Below are 22,775 nucleotides of genomic sequence, written 5' to 3'. Positions count from 1 at the left end.
TTGATTCAAAGCCTGTTGACGTCACAGGAAAGACTCTTAATGAATTCATTGACTTTTGGATCAGACCGTATGATCACCCTAATCCTGTTCTAGCAAAGTCAATTGAAGTTTTGCCATTGACTTCAATGAGGATATGATCTGGGCCTTGTGTACTGGTGATTTTTATAAACAATCTTTCCTACTTATTGTATTACACTAAAAGCGTTATCGGGCATGTCAGGGAATGGTGGGGTGCAGGTAAGTGATAAAAGCCGGTGGTGTTTAGCTGTGTTGATCCTAGAACATGAGAGAGACAAGGTGGGTGAGGTTAATGCCTTTTATTGGGCCAATTTCTGTTGGCGAAAGAGACAAGCTTTAGATATACACAGAGCTCTTCCTCATGCATGTTTTTAATGGAAACTTAATTTTTATATTAAATGAAGTAAATGCAGTGTAAATGTAGTAAAAGCTGGAACTGGATCTTAAAATAGGTGATTTACTAATATATGAGCAAGATTGTCAGGAGTCTCTTAGGTGAACAGACCATTTGATATGTCTGTGAAGACTCTGGGAGTTTCAGTGTAAAAATGGAAATAAACATGGCACAGTTTCTAGCTCTGGAAAGGAATGCTGAGATTTAGTGGAACTTTTAAGTTTTAGATGGGGGAACTCATTGCTACAAAGTATCATTAAGCCCAAGTGCTTAATAGGATTCAGTAAGGGATTGGAAACTTAAATGGATCATGAGAACATCCAACTCACGGTAGTAAGAATCCAAAGAAAAAAGTATGGAAATAGTGTAAATCATCATGCTTCGGGGTGTAAACCTGTTCTCTGAGTAATTGAGGGTCAGCGAGAAGCTTTTCCAATGGTTAGGTTATTCTGTAAGTGCCTGCGACAGAGTTTTTTTAACCTTTCCCTGAAGCGTCTGGTTTTGATCACTGTCAGAGACAGGGTACTAGACTAGACAGATCATTGCTTTAATCTGGTGTATGGCATAACCTATAAAGACATACAGCAAGACACTCCAACTTGTTGCTCTCCTATGCCCTGTGCATTTCTTTTCACCTGACTTCTTATCCATAGTAGTCAGGCTGTTACTCTGCCTATCAACGCAGTGTTCAAGATTTTTTTATACAAACAGCAGATGTTAGCTGCAATGAGTATTGTAGGCCTATCACAATTATATCACCTTTCACAGTTTTGTCACCAAGACTTATAAGTTGTCTTACCTGTTCTTAGGATGGTGATCTTATCAGATAAGAGGATCCTACACTTATCTGTCTCTATATACGTATATATAATAAAGAGTATTCAGCTATCAACTGGAGAGGTTCTTGTAGCAAAAATCACTGAGCCCTGAGAATTCTATCTAGTTAAATCATTTGAGAGAAGTCATCCAGATGGCATATAGATAGGGCACTGAGAATTCAGACTGACCCCTTTAAGTCCCGTAGAATGGGGGGTGTAGTCAGGTACCAATTTATATTAAGTAGGCACTTTTTTGTAAATTTCTGTGGATCTTCCAATATAGCGTAATCATGGATACAGCCTTAATAAGAATGAGAGAGGATTTCAGGGGTTATAAACTGTGAGGAGAGGTTATATGTTTATATTCATTAGAAAGGAAGACATTAAGAAGGGTCATTACTAAGGTGTATAAAAATCCAAATGGTACAGAGAAAATTTATGCTACTGGAATATTCAAGAGGGTAAAGGCTCAAAAATGATAAGATGGTAGTAGGGAAAACAAGATGGTGGATTGACTGGAAGTTCAGAAGCCTGAAAAAGAGGCACCTGATGCAGTTCTCAATGAGGAATGTGGGTTATACTGATTTTGGGGAATACCGTGGGACAGGTTATGAAATAGAGAAGTTATAAGCAAGGGAAAATAGCATATTGCACATGGACAATGTATCACTTAAATATTTCTGAGCAACCTGGATTTGAGCATTTTTTGCCGCCACACAAGGAGATCAGAAATTAAAGAAATTAATAAAAGGAGGAGAGGTATCCTGTCTGAAGTTGAAACTAAGCATGAGATATAAGATGATGGTTTTAAAAATATCACCCATGTTCTAAATGCCTTTGCATCATTATGGTTGTAATTATTACAGTGGAACCTAAAGGCCATGACTTAGATCAGTACCATTGGGATGGGCACTGGGGACTTCACTTTAACTATAAAGGATACTCTACTGGGATCTAGAAAGAAAGCAACCATTGAACCAAGAGCTGATGGGGGCCTGGTTAGTCATTATCACAGTGAGGGGGCAGTTGAAAATCAGTGATTCTGATTGATGAGCTTCTGCTCACTGGGGATTGCATTTCGACCCACAGAGAGATGCAGTCAGAGAGCCACAAAATAGCATCTGTCTCTCAGCCTAAACTCAATAACCCTAACCACACCATCCTCACAGTGTGAGGGTTCTACTTGCTCCTATAGAAAGCTACATCTGTTACTCAGCATAATTAAAGGCTGATAACTCAGACTGGTCACTCGCTTCACTTTCTCTGGAGGCATAATGCTCAGTGAACTCTCTCTAAACAATAAGTGCCAGGTTTTTAAAGGTATTTAGGTGCCTAAAGTTGCAGATAGGCACATAGTGGGATCTACAACATTGCCTAGGTGCCCAATTCCTTTTAAAACCTGGCCCTAGGAGCCTGATTATCCATTGTTGTGCATAGTGTGCAGTCATTTATACCAGTGCAAAGAGAGCGCAAAATGCACCAGACTGGAATGGTAGTGCCTTGCATATACATTACGCTCATTATGCATTGTTACAAATAACTACCCAAGGTGCAGGGCAGTGGAAATCAGCCCTAGGACCTAGGATAAATCCATTAAATGGTTATTCCTGTAAATATGCTTCTTATTTCTTTGATACATTGTCTGGAAAATGAAAAGAAATCCAGTAAATGAACAAATGCAAATCCTTCTGCCCGTGGCTAACGTGTGTTTTCATTTTGGGCCATTGTCTACATCCCCGGTTTCGTTTAATAAACGTCCTACAAATGTTCATGCAGAATTCATTCAAGATTTAAAGCTGAAGCTTTGCTACTCAACAGAATGATAGTTAGCATTTCAGTCACTTTAGCTGAACACAAAATACGTCACTAGTTTCTGACTCCATTAAGGATTCTAAGTGAGAGAGTGCAATCCTAGAGCAGGACGCAATTATTTGTAGATAATATGTATTGAACTGCAAGATCAGCCATGAAGGAAGTAGCAATAATCATTTAAGAAAATGCATTCAGCTAAAGAGTGGAGAAGTTGATAAACTCCTGGTAAAGTTTTACTGGTACATCAGTGTTAGTGTAAAGGTATCCAAGGGAAATATCACTGTAGGATGCTCTTTTCAAAATTACTTGGACTAGGTTGGGACCCATTCTGTATGTCTATATGGATGAGTAAGGGAGCCTACAGTACCCCATCTGACCCAGTGCTAACTGTCTATACCCTAAATAATTCCATGGGGGTGAAACAGCATCCATAAGCTGCTATGTTCCTTCCACACAGGGCATCTGAGCGGAAGAGGGTAGTGAGCAGGGGAGAATAGGAAAGTCTTAGCTCCATCCCCACAACGTGTTAGCCAGTACAACTGCACTGATGTGTGGGGGTGTCATACGCTGCTCCAGGGTGTAACATTGGTGTATGGTATGTCCTCTGAGCTGCCCCATACTCCGTGTTCGTGGCAAAGCCATTGTTGAGCCCAATATGATCAGGCCCCAATATTAATGCATCCCTGAGTGGTATTACCGGCCTGGCAGTGAAGCACCTCATGTCATTACGCTGCTTGTTGAAGTTCTGTCGGAATGTTCTTTATCAAACCCTGTTTGTCAGTGGTTTCTGACCGAGCTGCCTTGCCGAGTGGCTGTGCAGCCACTCAGCCAATGTACTTTTCATAATGGCATGAGCTAAAACAAGGGTGTCAGCCCACAAGACAGATTTGTTTTGAATGACTGTACTTTTTGCCTCTTCATGGAAAAATAATCCCTGATTTGATTTCAGGTTGTAGTTCTTTAAATCCATAGCAAGGAGTTGGGAACAAACTGTGGCCAAGGTGAGATCCAAACTGTGCTCTGTGAACAGGTGAAATTCATCCCAGTGCCGCAGGCCCTTATTTTGTGGGTGTAAATGCAACTTAAGTGGTGCATGAGCCATGTGCTGGCTCTCTGCACCATTGTCAATTTCAACCATAGAGTTCTGGATCAGTTAAAGCAGAGAACATGCAAAGAATGGGGTGTGAGCAGGTGGAATGTATCTGTAAACTGCCCCAGTACTGCTTAGTTAACTGGCCTGGGCGGTGTTCAGCTGGAAGATGTGGTAAGCTCAGAAAAACATTGGGGTTTGGATGGTTAGTGAAAGAGAAGTTTGTGGGATGCTACAAAGACTGAGTATTTGAGTGTATCTGCATTGAGTTAATTCTTCCACCTAGGAACTTAATGAAAGTATATAGGGAAATTGAACTTCAGAGCTGCTCAGGAAACTCCCAACTATAGTTAATTAATTGAGAGGGTCGACTAATCAAGGTGAGAGGAATTGTTCTTGATACATTTGAGGATGCTGTGGGGCAGTCCCTTAAAATGGGATGTTGCCTGCGATGTGTGGCCTTCTAAACTGGTTTCAAGGCATGTAAAAACCTAGGGGGGCTGCCTAGACAGTGGGGTCAACATTTTCTAAGTGTGTGTGTGTGTGTGTGTGTGTGCGCATGTGCGTGTGCACGTGCGTGCGTATGTGCTCATGAACCGTAGGGATTTACACAGGCGTATATTTATGCATAGCGTGATTCAGGAAGACACTGAAACATGTGCTTAACTTTTACTCCAGTGGAACTTAAACCGGTAGATAAGTGCTTTCCTGGATATGTTGTTTTCCTCAAGTGCTATCCCTGTGCACCACGCATATGTATACACACACAACTGGAGTCTGCATAAACTTCAACATGCACACTTTAAGAAAACCTTGGCCTGTATGTAGAGATTTTTTTTAATAATCTACCTATTTTTGTAAATGTCTTTTTATTTTCAGCTTAAATTGCCAAGTACAGCAGCACACTCCTTTGGCTCCTTTCTAAATCCACTGGAGATAGCTTATACTTCAGTGGAGTATCACATGTGGGAAGCTTATCTAACATCATACAAAAATGTAATAAGTGGGTGGAGGGAAATCCAAGGGTAAGTCTTTAAAAAGTTCTCTGAAAGATACTGTATTTTAACATGGATCAAGCTCTTGGATAAACACTGCAGACTAAACAGTCCAACATTGTGTTATGTGAGCACAAAATTTGTGTTCTGTAATAAACACATCCATAGAACACACCGAGTTGTTGCAGTGATCTTGAGTTATAGCAAAATTAAAAGAGTTGTAATAACTTAGCTGGAAGAATTTGGCACTGTGTGATAGCGAAATTCTCCTGAATGCTCAGTGCGCATTCAAAACCACTTACAAAGAACATTAAATATAAGTGACTTTTGTGAATCTTGCTGTAGAAAGACAGTGCAGCCCTACTCATAAACAAAAGCCACCAGAGGATTAAGTGACTGGGTGGCAAACTTAAAGCATTGTGATATATTGTTGCTAAAAATAACACTTGCTAAACAATTATCTTCTGTTTGCTTCCCACTTTTATATTAGTTGTTTGCCATATAGTATCAGCTTGCTTTAATAGAAACGATCCACTTCCAGTTCTTTATTTGTGATGTTAGTTGCTTAATCATATGTCACATATAAGATACATGTGATACACATGATGTTCACTATAGCTGTACACATCTTGACTATATATGCTGCTATGATCAGATTACCTGCCAAACCTATGGGGGGACATACAGATGTGAGCAAAACCAGGCAAAACACTAGACAGATAACACAGAAAGCAGTAGCAGTGCTTGTGCCTTTTCAACGCACAGGTAGTTTGTTGTGGCCATGAGTCAAACAGCAAGCAAGGTAAATTGTTCAATGTGGGCCTGATCCAAATCCCAGTCAAGTCAAAGGAAAGACTCTCAGTGACTTTAGTGAGCTTTGGATCAGGTCTACCAGCAGAAGATACAAATACACATTGGTGTTTGTGAACCAGTTGCCTTGATTTCTGTCTCATTAACATGATCATCATTCTACCGCCTTCATTTGTGGGTTACATTTTGTGGGCACTGCGTTGAACTGTCAAGATGGTGAAACCTTAACATCACAAGTTGGCGTTTGTTGTTCAAACTTGCCTTCTGGCTCTTCATAATTTAGCAAAACAAATGGGCCCTTGCGCATAAAGAAATGAACTCATACTGTCTGTTGCCAGAACTCATAGGCATTGTGAGGTTTACTTGTGAGTGTGTGCTGTGCTTCTTTATTATCATTGAATTATTCAGTGCTGAGTGATATAAATATGTCTACCCAGTTGGTGTCAGGAACAGTTTCCTGCACAGTTTATAAAGATGTCAGACTTTTGACGTGGAGCACTTGTGCTGTCCATTGTATATAGAGAGGGACTTTCATCAAAACTTCAGGTCAAAGAACCGCTATCCTTTATAAATACATTTTTTGGATTCCATATCTAGATGCAAACTTAGGGCTTGATTCAGATCTCTTACTGGTGAAAATCATCAGTAACTCCACTGATGTCAGTGAAGTTATACCTGTGTAAAGCTCAGTTCAGAATCAGGCCCTTACTCCTTTTAATGTTGTTGTTTTAAATCTAATGCCTATATAAAAACAGTGCAAGCTTTTTAGAAGGGCTGTCCAGAGTGGGAAGTAAGAGATTTTGACTCAGTTTGAGCCCTATGTTTATTTTCAGTGTTCAGCAATTGTTTGTATAAGTTTGGTGGAAGTACCTCATGACTTAGGTGCTTTGGAAGGAAACAGTAGAATTATGTCCATTATTTTCTGATCTCCAAGCATATGTAAGGTCACAAGAAATTTGATTCCATTAGAAGCACTTTAGGCTAGATTCTGCTGCGTGTTTTATAGGTACTCTTGGGACAAGAGGATGTAGGCAATCGATCCTCCCACAAATAACAGATTCACCTAATCTTCAAGAGATTGCTAGGAGGGAAGGCATGTCTGGAACACCATGGCCCTAGGGGGATGTAGTCTGCCCGTATTCGGTTGGTGTCTTGCCCCCACCTACTAGATGATGTTTGGAGCACTAGAAAATAGGGCATGCACACAGCTCCTTTCCAAAGGGAAAGTGTGTTGCAGCAGCCCACTCTGAGCCATCCCATACAGGACGGCTCTTCTGCTAGACACGCAGAAGTCACTGCCCCAACCCCCGTCCTCCATCTACCCCATTTCAAATATAAAGCACGGCATGTGAAACACAGTAACACCCTTTGTTCGGCACCTGAACTGTGTTTCTCTCAATCTGTGATCACTGTCCTACTGTACCGCACCTGTTCCTTATTTCATTCTCTTTATCCTGTGTGCTAACGCAGACCTCTTAATGGTCCCCAGTATAATCAGAGTCTTGCCTGGAGACATCAGGGGCTTATCTACATTTTCAGCGCTGCAGCAGTACAAATGCCCCAGTTGAACTTCGCTGCTGTATCATTCAGTGAAGATGCTGCCTATGCCGATGAGAGAACTTCTCCAGTCAGTGTAGCTACTCCATCTCCCCCAGAGGTGGTAGCTATGTGGACGGAAGCCCTTCTGTAGACAGACTGCTTTCTACACCGCGGGTTAGGTTGGTATAAATATATTGCTCACCCCTAAGCGATGTAGTTATGCTGACACGCAAATTGGTAGTGTAGACCGGGCCTAGATTAAATGAAGATAGCAGTGTTCCATTCGGTTGCATTATGAGACTCTGGCACTACATCTTTTGAATTGTCCATTACACCAGGAGATGTATCACAAACACACAAGTGTTGCCAGTAGAAACAAACTGTATCTACCATGAGCCAGACTTAGACATGTGCAAATGGAATTTAAATACTCCTTTTAGACAAAGTGCAAATTAGCTTTTCATCACATATTAATGTAACATTAATTGCTCTGTAACCATTATTAACCTAATTTTATTATTTTCAGGATGCATACATAAAAAAATGTTGAATATTTTAGTTATCTAGAATGAAGCTAAAATATTAATGAGGACATTGCCTCAATCACAGAGACTCTTAATATAATTTCAGAAATTCAAATTAGAGTTAATTAAAAAGCTTTTCTTAATTGTTTCTTGTTATGGTCAGATGTTGATGCTAATCTTTTGCAGGAGTGTATTGAGTTCATTACGTACCCAGAGCATACAGCTATGTAGTCTTGAGCGTCACCATGAAGGAATATGTTTCCATATTGCAAAATTCCACATGAGATGGGAGCACAACTTTATTATATATTTTTTATTTATTTATTTTTTGCTGCTTTGCCATGTAAGACTCACAGCTTATAGGTCCATTTTAGGTGCTTACAGCTAAAATACTGAATACCATGCTAGCTGTAGAGAGGGAGTCATTTTGGGTGCCCGTCTTTTTGGTGTAGGCCAAAGAGCAGCAAAAACAACATGAGGGGTGGATGGTTTGTGGATCTGGGCCAGATCCCCAACTGGTGTAAATTCAGGTAGCACCACTGACTTCAGTTACAACAAGGAATCTGGTGGCACCTTAAAGACTAACAGATTTATTTGGGCATGAGATTTCGTGGCTAAAAAACTCACTTCTTAAGACGCATGGAGTGAAAACTACAGATGCAGGCAGTGCTTACGCCCAAGTAAATCTGTTAGTCTTTAAGGTGCCACCGGATTCCTTGTTGTTTTTGTGGATACAGACTAACATGTTTACCCCCCAATACTGACTTCAATGTATCTATGCCAGTTTACATCAGTTGAGGATCTGCCCCATTTCGCAGTCCACTGGGTTTGATTGCCAGGTGTCATGGCTGCAGGGCTAGCTACATCTCTGTCCCTTCCTATTTTACCCAGGGTTTTCAGAACCCAAAGCAGGGGTAATTTAACTGTTTCACTCCTAGCGGTATCAGGAATAAATCAATGGGAACTCAGCGCTTCCAGCAGATGAAAGGTTAATACAAGTAAGCGTGCTCTTATCTAAAACTACTGTTTATTAGAGTTAAGCACACAGAGACATAAGCAATAGGTTTAGAACATCCCAAATAATTACCTAAAATCTGAGATGGTATTGAGCAATTGGCAGCAGGTCAACAATGGCCTGTCACTTCCCCGCTGGGAACTGTGCTGTCAGGAACAAAGTATCTCAGGGTAGCTTCAGAGAACTGCTCCAAAATGCACTCTATTACCTCGTCTTTTTATAACTAATTTTTACAAAACACGTAGCTCACAGTCACCCCTATTGGGTCCTCACTTCTAACTCCAATCACCTACTTATCAAGAAAACATGCCTAACAATCTTAGCCATAATAAGCTTCTATATCAAAGGCGCCCACACTCAAGGTGTCCATCCACTTATTTTCTTTGTCTCATAATTTGTTGACTCTTCTCCCTGCCTCCCATTCTGATTAGCAGAAACTTCAAGCCTGCAGCTAGCATTTGACCTTGCCTCCAAAAGCCCTGCTTGTCCAAATTAACCCATAAATATGTGGTGTTCTGTTTTATTAATTCCTGGTGGATGAATGTACACAATAGGGCTGCAATTAACCTGATCAAATTATGTGGTAACACCCTGAAATTGAGGAGCATAACACCTGGTCTCTCTGAGTGAAGGGGTCAAGCCTCATGCCTTTACCTCTCCAGGAATGGAATTCCATGTCCATGACCTGTTGTCATCTTTCGTATGGCTGGTGTAGAGCAGCAATTACAATTTCACCTGAAGATGGGAGCCAAATGGCTACATAAGGGGTAGCAGAATGTATTACAGTAAAGTCTCCTTCATATTTATAAATTGAGCAGTAGGTGGTGATATGTTTGATAGTCTGTCATGGGGAGCCACACTCGCATGCTGGGGAGTCGATTTTCCATTTGTGCATTAGATGTCTGTATCTATTATGGTTGGTTTGGATTCAGTTCAGAATTGACCAAAATGACTGTGGAAGGTCAAAACCAGGAACCTTCTGCATCTGATCCGGCACCAGGGGTTTATTTTTTAAATCTTGTTTTGCCCAGTCTGCTTTCCAAGCTTCCTTCTGATTGTAGCCTGATTGCATGACACTAAACAAATGTTCCCAGAGAGGCTTGCGGGACTTGAGTGGAATATGGCAGCCTTCACACGGGCCAATCTTGTTATGTGAGACTTTTCAGTGAATGCCATCAACTAGGTGACCGAACAATGCTCAGCAATCTCCCAGGCATCAGAGCAGCACCTCAACACGACCGAGCCGTCATATATGGTGACAGCCATCTTAAACCAGTGTATTTTTTGTTTTAATAGTAGGAACAAAGTGTTTAGGAGAAAGGGATTTTAAACAAACAATACATACATGTAACCATCCCTTGATGATCGCTTCAGCGGGTCCTATGTCAGCCTGAACAGCTCCCCAGCAAGTCCCACTTCTCTGGAAAGAGACTTTAATTGTTTATAGTCCAGTTGGTCTTCCTTTCCCAATGTAACCTGGGTGTGGCAGGTTGTAGAATCTCCTCAGCTAATAGCTTGGGCATTGTCTCTTAACAATCCTAAAGTGTTTATTGTGGGGTGGCTTATCTTGAGCCTCAGTTTCCCCTTCCTCCTTGTTTTCCCAACAGCCTGGTTGATTTAACCCACTGTAGGCATATGTACAGTAAACATCCCAATAACCTGGACAACATACAGTATTCATAAATTATTACAGAGCCGCTCACTCCGTCACAACCTGTATGGAGTTTTGCATGCATATCTTTCATGATCTGAATGGTGCAGGAAACTCACCATCTGTCATGTATGGTACCTTCTTTAAGGAGAAAGGCGACTTTGGGGGACATTTTGTAAATGAAAGAAGCGTTTTACACAGATATCAGTGTAATCCATTGAATACAAGTAACCTGCGGAGAGAGACCGTATAAATCAGTTTATAAATTTGTTTTAAATTTTTTTGGCAGACTTAGGAAGCCAATTAGTTCGGTAATATATATTCAACTTTAATGGGTAAGTAAATAATGTTATAGCCTTTGTAAATTTAGCTTTTCAGTTGTAAATTAACATAATTAAAAGAGTAATGTTTCAGTATGCATTTTACCAGCCAAATTTAAATCAAGCAATTAAACTGTAGGTTTTCCACATCAGATGAGCTGAGCTCATAATGATGCAAACTGTAGACATAAATTTGTTTTTCTTGGTCAGATTCGTTACAAAGACAGGAAGGAAAATGTACTGCAGTAAATGCAATCAAATAAATACTCAAAGAACCATGAATTTATATTTGTAACTACTTTCTGTTGTCCATCCACATTTAACAAAAAGAAAACCAAAGGGGTCTGACGTACTTTCTGCACATCAAGCTCTTGCATGGAGACAATTGCTAGTGTCTTATTGTAGCGGTCACTGCAAAAGGAACTGGATAAAAGTTATCGGCACGCTCTGTTGGTTTGATCGTGAAGACACAATGTGGTGCAGCTCTTTAGCAGATGTAAATTGCCACAGATCCTTTGACTTAAATGGAGCTGTGCTAATTTGTGCCAGCTGAGGAGGATTTGACCCTGCTGTTTTCCATTCATGCTGCCTTATCTCTTCTTGCTTTATCGGATGTACATATGCCATCCTCCCAAGCCAGTTCTCAAGTTTGGGTTTAGTTGGCAAACACAGCAATCAGGGCTAACTGTGGAAGAAAAGATAAGAGAGATGAATATCTGACTTGCTTTCTCTGTAGCTTGGGCATGAGCTACGGATGGCAACATTTTAGAGGCTATATAGATATCTTAAAGATATTTTTTTTTATTAGAGCAGGTCATGAGCCTCTAAGTTCAAATCGAGTCTGACCTGTCCAAAACTTGAAAGTTCATATTAGGGGTTTGGATCCACTCACTCTGTAGGTGAGGAGCCATCTGCAATGTTCAGATCCAGATGTGAAATTTTCCCAGCTTCAGGGGTACAGAATTAGGATTTGAGGTTGTGCTTTGGATCCCTCTCTAGTTTTTAGCTGTCAGTCAGGAAAGAAACTGGGTGAGATGATTTAAAAAAAACCCAGCCAAACAAAAAAACACCACACGCAACCAAGAACATCAAAAGTGAAAAATAATCTCAGATCAAACAAAATTTCGGAGCCCATATTGGAACATCAGAGCTATAGACATTTTTAATCTTGCAGACTTTGCAGTATGTAATTTATCATTGACTGAATAATCTATTTTCTAACTCTTCAAAATGTTACTAGGAGAGGCATTTTGCAAACTGTCCAAGATTTGCAGAGTTGTAATGAGAAGAGTTTCCTGATGCATAGGCATGTGCACAAATAAGATAATTGACATTTCTACAATCTGTGATTTCATTGTAGTTTTGAAGTACCAGATCCCCAGTGGACACAGTTATCATTGGTGAAAGCCCACAGCAATTAGAGGAGTTATACTGGAGATGAATTTGGGTCAACCAGCTTTCTTTCAGTGTTCAGAACATTTGCAGTGTTATGCAGATATACAGCTGCAGTCACCTTCTATTTTGCAGTATCCAATTTGTTTAATGGTGAATGGATTGAAAACAGTTCTACCTTGGGAGGAATTTGGGCTAATTGATTTAAATACACACAGGGCTATAGTACAGTTTTTATTATAGAATTTTCTTTTCACAGTGTAATTTCTGATTTTTAAAGTGTCTTTTTCAAAAGGCAAAGCTAAATAAGCTCCCCTGAATATTAGCTAATGGGTCATATTTTTAAGAAGTCTCCAATTGTGCAAACACAGTAAATTGCAGGTGCAACAAACTGTGAGTTACAAGTAAGAGAATTTAGACACCTAGTGCCTGATTACAGGCACAGTTGGCTTCTGAGTTCTATTACCAGTGCATGCAAATGTTCAGGAATAGAGATTGTTTTAATATATTGGGCCCAATGATTGCAAATTTTTTATTGCTGGCAAGGAAGATTTCTTCTCTGCTTCCCAACACCTCCTCTAGAAAGGAGTGGATTCAGGAATGCTTACTTGGTGTTTGATATAACATCAGCCACATTTCGATTTGAATGAGAGCTCAGTTGAGTTCTACAAACTAGCCACAAAGTTCTCTTTGCAGTGGGCTTTTGTCCTCTCAGGTCAAGTTCTACTGGAAGCTAGTGGCGTGTTCTATGTGTGTACAACTAAGCTGAGACTTCATACAGAGGCCTGGATCTTGAGCTGTGACAAAGAATGCTCAATGTTTTGTGTGTGTTTTGTACAACGGTAATTTTAAATTCCCCTGATTCTGGTGCTCTCCTCCTTTGCTTTTCTGATTCCCAGCACAAATCAGAACATCCCAAAGAGTGCTCTAATTTAGGCCGGCTACTAACAGCCCTAAGATATTGATGCTAGCAGCTGGGGGTTGCCATGTGCAGGACAGCCCAGCCATACAGCCGGAAGGGGCGGTTTCTATTGTTCTCCACCACGTGGGCAATTCCAGTGGCTGGCAAAGCCAGCTTTGCCCCACTGAAGAGGTTTGAAGTTGCCCTATTCAATGGGTGAATTGGGCCAAGGGTGTTTCCAATTGCTATCTGCATGTGTTAATGGCAGAGACATTGAAGGTTTATGCAATGCCGAGGGCTGCAATGCCTTCTGCAGAAATGCCGCTATGTTGCTTTACTATTCACTGAAGTTTTTCATTAGGTAACGCATTAAAACTAGATATTCTGGGCTGGAAAGCCTGGCATGGAACAGAGAGTATGGGGGGAAAGCAATTATGGAAAGCCTAATTCTCATGTTCCACCTTTATTTATCAATTGCAAACATATTGGTGCTAATCAGCTGTGAAAAGCTGGTTGTGCATAGAAAACAGCTTCTTCCTGCAGAAGTTCTGAAAGCACCGGCTTCTGTGGCTCACAAAGGCTCTGTTTCTTTCCTGATGATCTTTTGGCTCATTCCCAACATTTTCCAAACCCTTTGATATTTCCCCAAGACTTCTCTGATGCTCCCCTTGAATTCCTGGTCCTCTCCCTTGTTCCCCAGGCCACTCATCAAAGCTCTTTTCTGCTGTTGACTATGCTGTCCCAACCCTTATCCATTCTCACTTTCTCATTTTTCCGGTGCTTTGTCAGACCTCTGCAGTTTCCTCTCTCCTGCTCCCCTATCTCTGTTCTTTTATACTAGTGACTGAAATTAATTCACCTAAAGTTCCAAAGGGATAAGGGGCTGATTTTGATACAAACATTTAAAGCAGCACATAGATTGAGGAACTGCATTACACAAACCTGGTGTGGTATTTGTGCTGGAAGTATGAACTCAGACAGCAGCAGCAGAGAGAGAGACACACACGAAAAAGTAAATACAGTACAGTACTGTGTTAAATGTAAACTACTAACAAAAAAAAAAGGAAAAGCAATGTTTTATCTACTGTATAGTAAAGCTGTATGAAGTCAATGTTCAGTTGTAAACTTTTGAAAGGACAACTGTAGTGGGGTGATTACCGGCTCCTGCCCTGCGGGGCTTGAAACAGCCCAGGAGAGGACTGTGGCTGGGGCAAGAAGCCTGGGCTGATTGGAGGAAAGGAGGCCCAACTGGCCCCTATAAAAGGCTGTGAGCCAATCTCCCTCTGCCTGTAGAGGGAGAATGGCCTGGCTGCAAGGTGCCAAGAAGGGACCCTAGATTGGAGCAGGGCTGGGGAAAGGCCACGGAAGCCGCGGAGCTCTGGCCTAGGAAAGCCCCAGGCTGAAGGCGTAGTAAGGCCCATTAGGCACTGGGTTGCAGGGGGCAGCCCATGGGTAGGCAGAGACAACAGGTCCGAAGCCCTGTTGTCTATGATGAGTGGCTTACACTGCAGTCTGCCCCAGGGAATGAGGGCTAGATGGGGACTGGCAGTAGCCAAGCACTGAGGCGAAGTGAGGATAGTGGGTGTGGGTTCCCCTGGGAGGGGGAGACCCCGAGGCTGAAAGGGGTTACTGGCAGGGGGCAGCACCCCAGGTAAACAGGCACTGGGGTCCTGGGAGGGACATGGGGCCACAGGTAAGGCAGATCACTGGCCTGCAGAGGGCGCTCCGGAGCTGGAATGAGCTAATTCCTGGAAGTCACCAGCAGGAGGCGCCGCGGCGGTGAGTCCGGACACTTACAACAACCATAATGGTTTGTTTTTCAGAGTTACGAACAACCTCCATTCTGAGGTGTTCATAACTCTGAGATTTTACTGTATCAATCCATTTCAACACATTTTTCAACATAATGGATCAGATTTTTTCATTGTCTGAGACTTCATTCAGTGTTCTCAGTTCCCTGTTTTTATAGGCTTGGTTTGCTCTTGCATTATCCCAGTCTTGCACCAGTGTAAAACTGTTGTGGTCAGTTTTTTTAGAGTAACCCCAAACTATCTAGACATGTAGCTCGTTGAATAAAATTTTTGGGAGTTGGGAAAGTAATATTCTTATTTGCCACTATATGACTAAAAATGGCGTAATAGACTGAAACCCTGTTTTGAAAACAGAATCAGAATCCAGGCTTCCAGTTAATGGAGCAAAGCTTTACGCTACATGTGATTTTGAAGTGGTTGAGACATTAAAAATAATAATCTGAGTTTATCATGGAAAAACCTGCTCAGAGAATGTGGTTCTGCGATAATAGCAAGCTGACAATGGTATGTCCCATATATCATAAAGTCCAGTACATTTTTACTTCCTATAGCATTTTTATACCAACTTACTCTCATATGTTTCTCAGAGATAAAGATTAAAGTTACAGAGTTTAAAAAAATAAATAACTGGAGAGAGAAATTAAGCAGCATAAATAAGATTTGTTTTGAGGTGACATTTGAAAATCAGGAGAGATGAATGTTTTTCATTTATTTTATCAAACACCAGGAAGGGTCCACCTATAACACAGGGACAGAAGCTACTGGGCAGGTAGAGATTTGCGGTGCAGCAAGGCAGCATTTTCATATGAACACTATGAGGCTGCCCTATGATAACACTCTCCCTGATTTCAGTGGGAGGAAAGTTTTGAAAATCTCCCCTGAAATGTGAAAAAGGGAATGTCCGTGAACTAGGGGGAAAAATCAAAAGGAAAAAAAATGGGGGTGGAGGGGAGAAAAGTGTAGCTGTGGCAGAAATAGAAATCATTGTCCAGGCTTAGCTAATGAAACACAAATGCCTGAGGACGAGTACGACTATAATGCAGAATGGACAAGATACTAATGCAAAGCTGTGGGAGAGAAGCCACCTATGGTTATGTGAAGGTTACTTGTTAAGGCTCAGGTTCTATAATGGGATCCACCTGTATGGAGTCTGTTGTAATACCGGCACCTAAGTGTATTTGAGTCTTCTTCCAGTGGTAAGGAAAGCTGTGACTCATGTAGCTATAGATTGGGAAACGTGTCCCCATGTTTATCTTTTAAGACAAGTAAAAGCTTTCCGTAGCAGGGACAAAACATGTCCAGTGAAGCCAGTCCATCTCCTTCTGTGATGCCAGATCCTGCATCCATTTTGGTCAATGGCAAAGCTCTCATTCACTTTGTGATGCAGGATCCAGCCTTTGATGATGAACTTCTTTTCCAGGAATAAGCGATGACTGTCTTAGCAGCCAGAATGAATAGTCTTGCTATCATCTTAGTGGGTTACTGTGGTGGTAAAGACCAAGGGGAGAATAAGATCAGGTATTATGAAAAATTGTGTCCCTGGCCCAATAATTAAAAAAAAGAGTGCTGCGGTCTTCTGCAAACCAGCCAACAGGGGCAGATCCATCAGAAATGTAAAAGGGATGCCTTTTAAGAACAACTTTTACAACAAGCTGGAGAGAGGGCAATATTTAGGTTAGTTAATAGGGGGGATAAAGTGAAAGTTGTTTGTTTGGATCTCTTGGCTTGTAAGAGGAGTGAGCATACATCATCTAACATTGTTACAATCAGAGTCTGAAAAGTTTGGCCAAATATTCCTTCCCAATATTCAAAATACTTCGTTTCTTTTTTGTTTATTTCTCAAAGATCTGTAGCAGTCAGATAAAACACATTTCATAGACCTTTCACTGAAAAGAATATTTTCTATTATTTTGGAGGCAGAGTGGACAGTGAATCACGTTTCTTCTTTGCTTTGTGAATTTCCAAATATCTCCTTTGGTGGTACAGAAATGAAGAGCCAAGAATGCTCTATGGATTGTAGCTTGTTCTGAATAGATCTAAAGGTGCCAGTTAATAACACATGTAACATACAAAAGAAACCTTTTAATTTAACGTCACCAATTAGATTAGTTACTTTCATGTTCACTTTCAGTTGTGATGAAGGGGGTCATTTACATGGAGGGAATACACATATTATTATCATTGTCTTAATCCACATTATCTCAGAAAGCATCTTCAGATATGAAAGTTGGGCCTTGTTGAGAGAACTGGAATTTTTGTGTGTGGAAGATCTGGCTGGTTAAGTGCATGTTGTTTGATACCCAGGCCCTGGTTCAAGAAGGCACGTAAGCACGTGTGCTTAAGTCCGCAAGCCGTCAGTGTGTAACTTGTGAATATATTTTCCCATAATTCCCCTCTTTATTACATTTCCTTTCAACTGAACTAACAGAACAAACAGTAATGGACCAAAATTCTCAAAGTCTTAAAGCACTGAAGTGTAAATTGTGTACTTAAAGTGCTTTCCTGCATTGCTGTCCCAGAGACCTTCTTTATTGTCTAGGTAATAACAGGGCTGTAATAATAATATTGGCTAGTGTTAGAAGCTGGGGCAAGGCAAACCTCCTTTTGTCTTTTGAATCTAGACCTTGTAGCTCTGCTAATACAAGCTCTTTTCTTCTGGAGATGCACATTTTTAATTTACATTGCAAATATTTCCACTGATTTTTTTTTGTTTCTTTTTGCAGAAGTTATTTATTCTTTGGAAACAGTAACAAACATGCCCGCCACAGTGTCTGGGCAAGTTGTAGCTTTGGAAAGTATTTGCAGTGAAGTGATTATTATAAATCAGATAACAAGCATGATTAACTAGTGTTTTCTTATTTCATTTTACCCATACACCCTTGGGCTGCTCTAAAAAAAGAGAACAGCAGAATCAGAATATCTCATTAGATTTATATCTCTACATCTTTGCACCATTCTGTCACTACTTTGCAGCAACATCCCTTAACTTAATTAATTTGCCGAATAAGTCAGACTCTAACCTATCAGACCACAGCACCCCACGACACTTTCCAATTACTTGCTACCCATTGTAAGGAGACTTCAATTATCTGCACATCCCTTGGATTACAGTGCTGCTGTTCCACCTGTTTTTCTGCTGCAGAGGAAGAGAAAACACCACAAAACAGCCAAGTCTCGGTATTGGTGGAGACTCGTTTTATGTTTTACAAGAAACCATTATAAATGAAAAAATCTGGTTGGGAAACAGTTGTCTGCAGTGTACTAAGTGTTGTAGTTGGAGAGGTTCCAATGCTACCAAGTTTTCGACATTAGTCTTCTGGAAGAAGGGGTTCAGAAGTTTCATTTCCCCCCCTTCTGTACCAGCACCACCTTTTATACTAAATTCGAGGGAAGTAGAGGGAGAAGATGTAAAATTTGGGCTCATTTAATATTTGATCCTGCAGGGTTCTGAGGACTCCTGTGATGTGCTGAGCATCTTCCACTTCTGTTAAGGTCATTGGGTGTTTTAAGGTACTTGATCAAGTGCCTTTCTGAGTGAAGAAATCCCAGAGCACTTTACAAAATAATGAGCTGGGTACTGGCCGCATGTAACAACCATTACACATTCAGCTGTATCTTACACACAGCCTTGATCATTAGACCCTTTGTCAGTTAGAAGAAATATTGCTGATATAATCTCGATCTACTTCCAGAAAGTGCTTTGCGATCTTCAGTTTCCACCTAGATAGGCAGAAATGACCCTACTAAATGTTTCATGATGCGAATGGAGCCTCTACCAGTTCTGCACCCCTGTTGCCCCCTGCCCCACCAGTACTGCTCTGCCATATCAGTCATAGGTGCTTGCCCAAGTCCAGCTATGGTTTAAGAGGAAAATTTATGAGAATGTACGTATGCATACTTGTGTGTGCCATCCCTCTCCCGTGTAGGTGCATGAAGTCCAGACTGGCAGTTAAGAGAGAGAGCTTGAATATTTAGCTGGAGGACATACAGTTCCAGTTATTTTGAAGTCTCCAGATCCCCTAAGTATTTAATCTTTTCCACGCCCTATATAATTTCTTCAACTGCAGTTGAGTAGATTGTAATTACTATTTTAAGAGACGAGACCAACTGGGACAGGTGTGACTTTGTATACTATAGAGTGTTCCAGACAAGGTGCGGTGACTGGTAGCCGAGGGAAGAGGTGGAACCGACATGGTTTTTGAGCTGTGTGGATGCTTGAGTTGTGTGGATGTTTTAGTTGTGTTGTATAATAAACTCCTCTTTAAGACGGGCTTTGAGGCCATGATTCATGCAATGGAGACATGTAATCTCTGAGCGGGAAGCATTCACTCTGGAGGAATGTGCACTGAACAAGTTACTCGTAAAAATGCTCCTGGACTAAATCCCAGATCTAGATACTGCTAAACTTTGGGGAAATTCAGGCTTGACTCTAGTTACTCAGTGTGCAAGCTCCCAGAGTGAACTATTCTGCCTCTTCTGAGCCAAGAAGAACATGTATGTGCTAGTTTGGGTTTTGTGTTCATGGCCTGGAGACTGAACAAGGGCCATCAGACTCATTACTCTTAGGGCCCTTGCATAAAGTTTAATCCAGGGTTTCAGACACTTAATACAAAAGTGTGGACTGATAGGGCAGAAAGTGGTGAATAGCACAGTACATTTGGGTGACGCATGTTATTTTTTCATGTTGAACAAAGTAGAGTGAGATTTCTGCATGTCATGTAGAACCCTCATGATAGCTGCCATCATACCTCATTAATTTAGACGTACTCAGTGGCCCCTAGAAGTTATAGCTCATGCATTATTTCCCAGTAACCGATAACATAGAAACATAACCCCAACTATATTGTTGCACAGAAACTAGTTCCTTGCCTGCACCCATGTATATCTGTGTGATAGAAATTCTTCAAATGCAACCCAGGTATTCTGTAACACCAGAGGGGAGAGAATGTGAGAGATTCTCCCAATAGCTGGCTCTGGTGAATGCTTCGTTGAAATCTGTAGCAGCGTTTTCCAGCTCCTTGCCGCTGTGCTCTTATTCCCGTAACGGTTGTGGTTAGGACGAAGGGAAGGTTTCTTCTCTTTGCCAAGAGCTGAAAGCACCTTCCTGCCTGCACCATAATTTATGATCCACCCAGCAGTGCAGGAATTCAGAGACTACAGAAACTGAGTACATGCATAGCAGTGCATTAAGGCAGTGTGCCAAGCCCTCCTCACCCAAGAGCTTTGCTTAGGATGAGCATTGGCAGACTGCAGTAAACAGAGAGTTTCAAAAAACATATCATTCCCCACCAGAGGCAGGGCTCTCAGACTCAGCTTGCAATGACAGTCCAGTCCCGTTGTCAAGTTTGGTCTTTTGCCTTTCAGCTCCATAAAAAGTAAAAGGGGGGGAAATAATGTCTGTTTTCCTTTCTTTTTGCACTTTCATGAGACAAAAGTATTTGCATTTCTGGTCCCCAAAGATAAACATCACCTAAAAGCAGAGGAACTAGGTCTCGCTACTACTCCCAGACCAAGGTCCTGTGGCATCAGCCATTCCTATACCCACACGTCACACCCACTTCAGTCTCACATTGCCAGACCGGTTCTACAAATGCTGTTGGAGAAGTAGGGCTTTCCACCTGCCTTGGCAAGGAATATAAGATTTGAAGCTGTTCTACTTTTCTGCCTTCCTACCTGAGCCCGAGGGATGGCAGAAGGGAAGCAGTCTGAAATAAAAATAGTGCTTCCCTCTAAAGCCTTTCTTGACGCACAAACTGCTGGCAAACGTGGGGTCGGACTCTGCCACCCTAGCTCATGTTGCAGCTCGCACCACGAGCAGCCCTGTTGAAGAAGAAGAGGGGGTTACTCGGGGTGCAGAGCAGATTGCATGCCCCTGGGCATGGGTTCCACAGTGGCTCTGGTTCCCAAGTGGACTTCCTCTCACTGCCCGGATTGATAAAACTGCTCTGCCTCCAAGCTGCAGTGCGGATGCTTTCATCCCTTCACGCCCCGGCCGCCTTGCTTCGCACACACCCCCCCACCCCGGGGTTTGCTTTTCCATTGCTGGTTGCCTGAGTCAGTTTTCTACATCTCTTTAGCCCAATGGGGTGTGTGTATGTCGCAGGAAGCTGTGGGAGGATGTAATGGGTGCTGTGCCCCGGGGCTGCTGATTCAGCTTTGACCCCTTTGGAACTGTCTGCACGGAGTATGTTGTTGTTGGTTTTTGTGATCTCCTCTTTTTCTTACTGTTCCTGGCACAAAACTAGCATCTGTACAACTTTCTTGCAGCCGTGTTCAGACTGCGTTACAGATGTGACACAGGTTGTGTTAGCTCAGAAGTACAGTGCTACTGGGAGGCCTGCCTGCTTTTACGGGCCGGGGGGCTGGGGAGCAGCTAGCCCCATTCTGGAGAAGAGCCCAGTAGTTAGGTGCTGGAAATCCTCGGACCCAGCTGGACAGCATCGAGTGCCTGGGGCTGAGGATTCCCAGCCTGGTGATGTAACTGAAGGGCCCAGCTCCATGATGAGCCTGGAGGAGAAGCTGTGGGGGAACAGAAGGCTGCAAGAGGGCAGAGAAGCCCTGCAGGCCATTCGTTGGGCGGGGGGGAAGTTCTGACTGTTAAGCTGCCAGAGGCCAGAGCACTCCACAGTCTCGGTGGGGAACAGGACAGTTACTTGATAATGATGTTCTGTGGTCCCTTTTGTTTATTGTTTTGAAGAACAAACAGGACCCTAAGGTAAGGGCAACAAACTGACCGGGTGTGGCTGATTCTGTTCCACGCTGATGACCAGTTCACCAGCCTACATGTGGCTTTGGGACGTGTTTATATCAGGCATTTTCTGTCTCTCTTTTCCACTTTGAGCATTGCAGCTGTTGAGGCGAGGGTACCCAGAAATTCAAACCGGAGCAGAGACCACAAGGTCCATCAGAAAAAGCACCAGACTGGATTTTAGGAAACCTAGGTTCTGTCACCAGCTCTGCCACTCCTTCGCTTTATGATCTCCTATGCCTTCTATGTCTTGTCTATTTAGATAGTAATTCGTAAGGGCAAGTTCTGTCTCTTACGGTGTTTATGTACAGCGTTGATAGCACAGTGGAGCTCTGATTTCGGTTTGGGCCGTTAACTCCTGTTCTAATAATAATAATAATGAGGGTTAGAATTCCTGACTCCTTTTCCAAGTCCTTCCCCCCACTTGAAATGTGATTGCCAAAAAATTGCTCAGGCTGAAATTCTCAAACCCTGCTGCCTGTGGTTAGGCACCTAAATCAAAGTGACCCGATGTTTCAGAAGCGTTGAAAACTCACAGCTGTGTGAGTGGGTGCTGCTGGGTGCCGAGCTTTTTCAACAATCAGATGACTCTGGATGCCTAAGTTGGGAACCCATTTTTGAACATTTTGCCCAACAGTAACTAATTCACAGAGATGCGATAAGTCCTAATTAATTAATGTTTCCTTATGAGCTTTGACATTTGTGAATGAATGAACTGCACTGTACAAGTGCATCCAAGTGTTGTTTGCTTGAGCCTTTGTCAGTGTTTTTAACTTTAAATCCCCTTAATTTGAACATTCTGCTCTCCCAATAACTGTAATGAATAAGAATGTTTTCTAAAGTTATGCAGGAGTGTTACTGTACTTCTGTGAGCATAGACTGAAATAAAGTGTATCCAGGCTGGCATTCATTTCGTGGTTTAGGGACACATTTAAAA

General features: G+C 41.9%; 1 protein-coding gene across 6 annotated transcripts in view; it reads left to right on the top strand.

Annotated features, from left to right (window-relative positions):
• The window catches only part of SGCD (sarcoglycan delta), a 517,054-nt gene that overhangs the window by 195,567 nt on the left and 298,712 nt on the right, over positions 1–22,775 (top strand). The window lies entirely within an intron of this gene.

This window comes from Gopherus evgoodei, chromosome 8 (assembly GCF_007399415.2).
Source record: "Gopherus evgoodei ecotype Sinaloan lineage chromosome 8, rGopEvg1_v1.p, whole genome shotgun sequence".
Taxonomy (NCBI): domain Eukaryota; kingdom Metazoa; phylum Chordata; order Testudines; family Testudinidae; genus Gopherus; species Gopherus evgoodei.
This window is presented reverse-complemented; position numbering and strand designations above follow the sequence as displayed.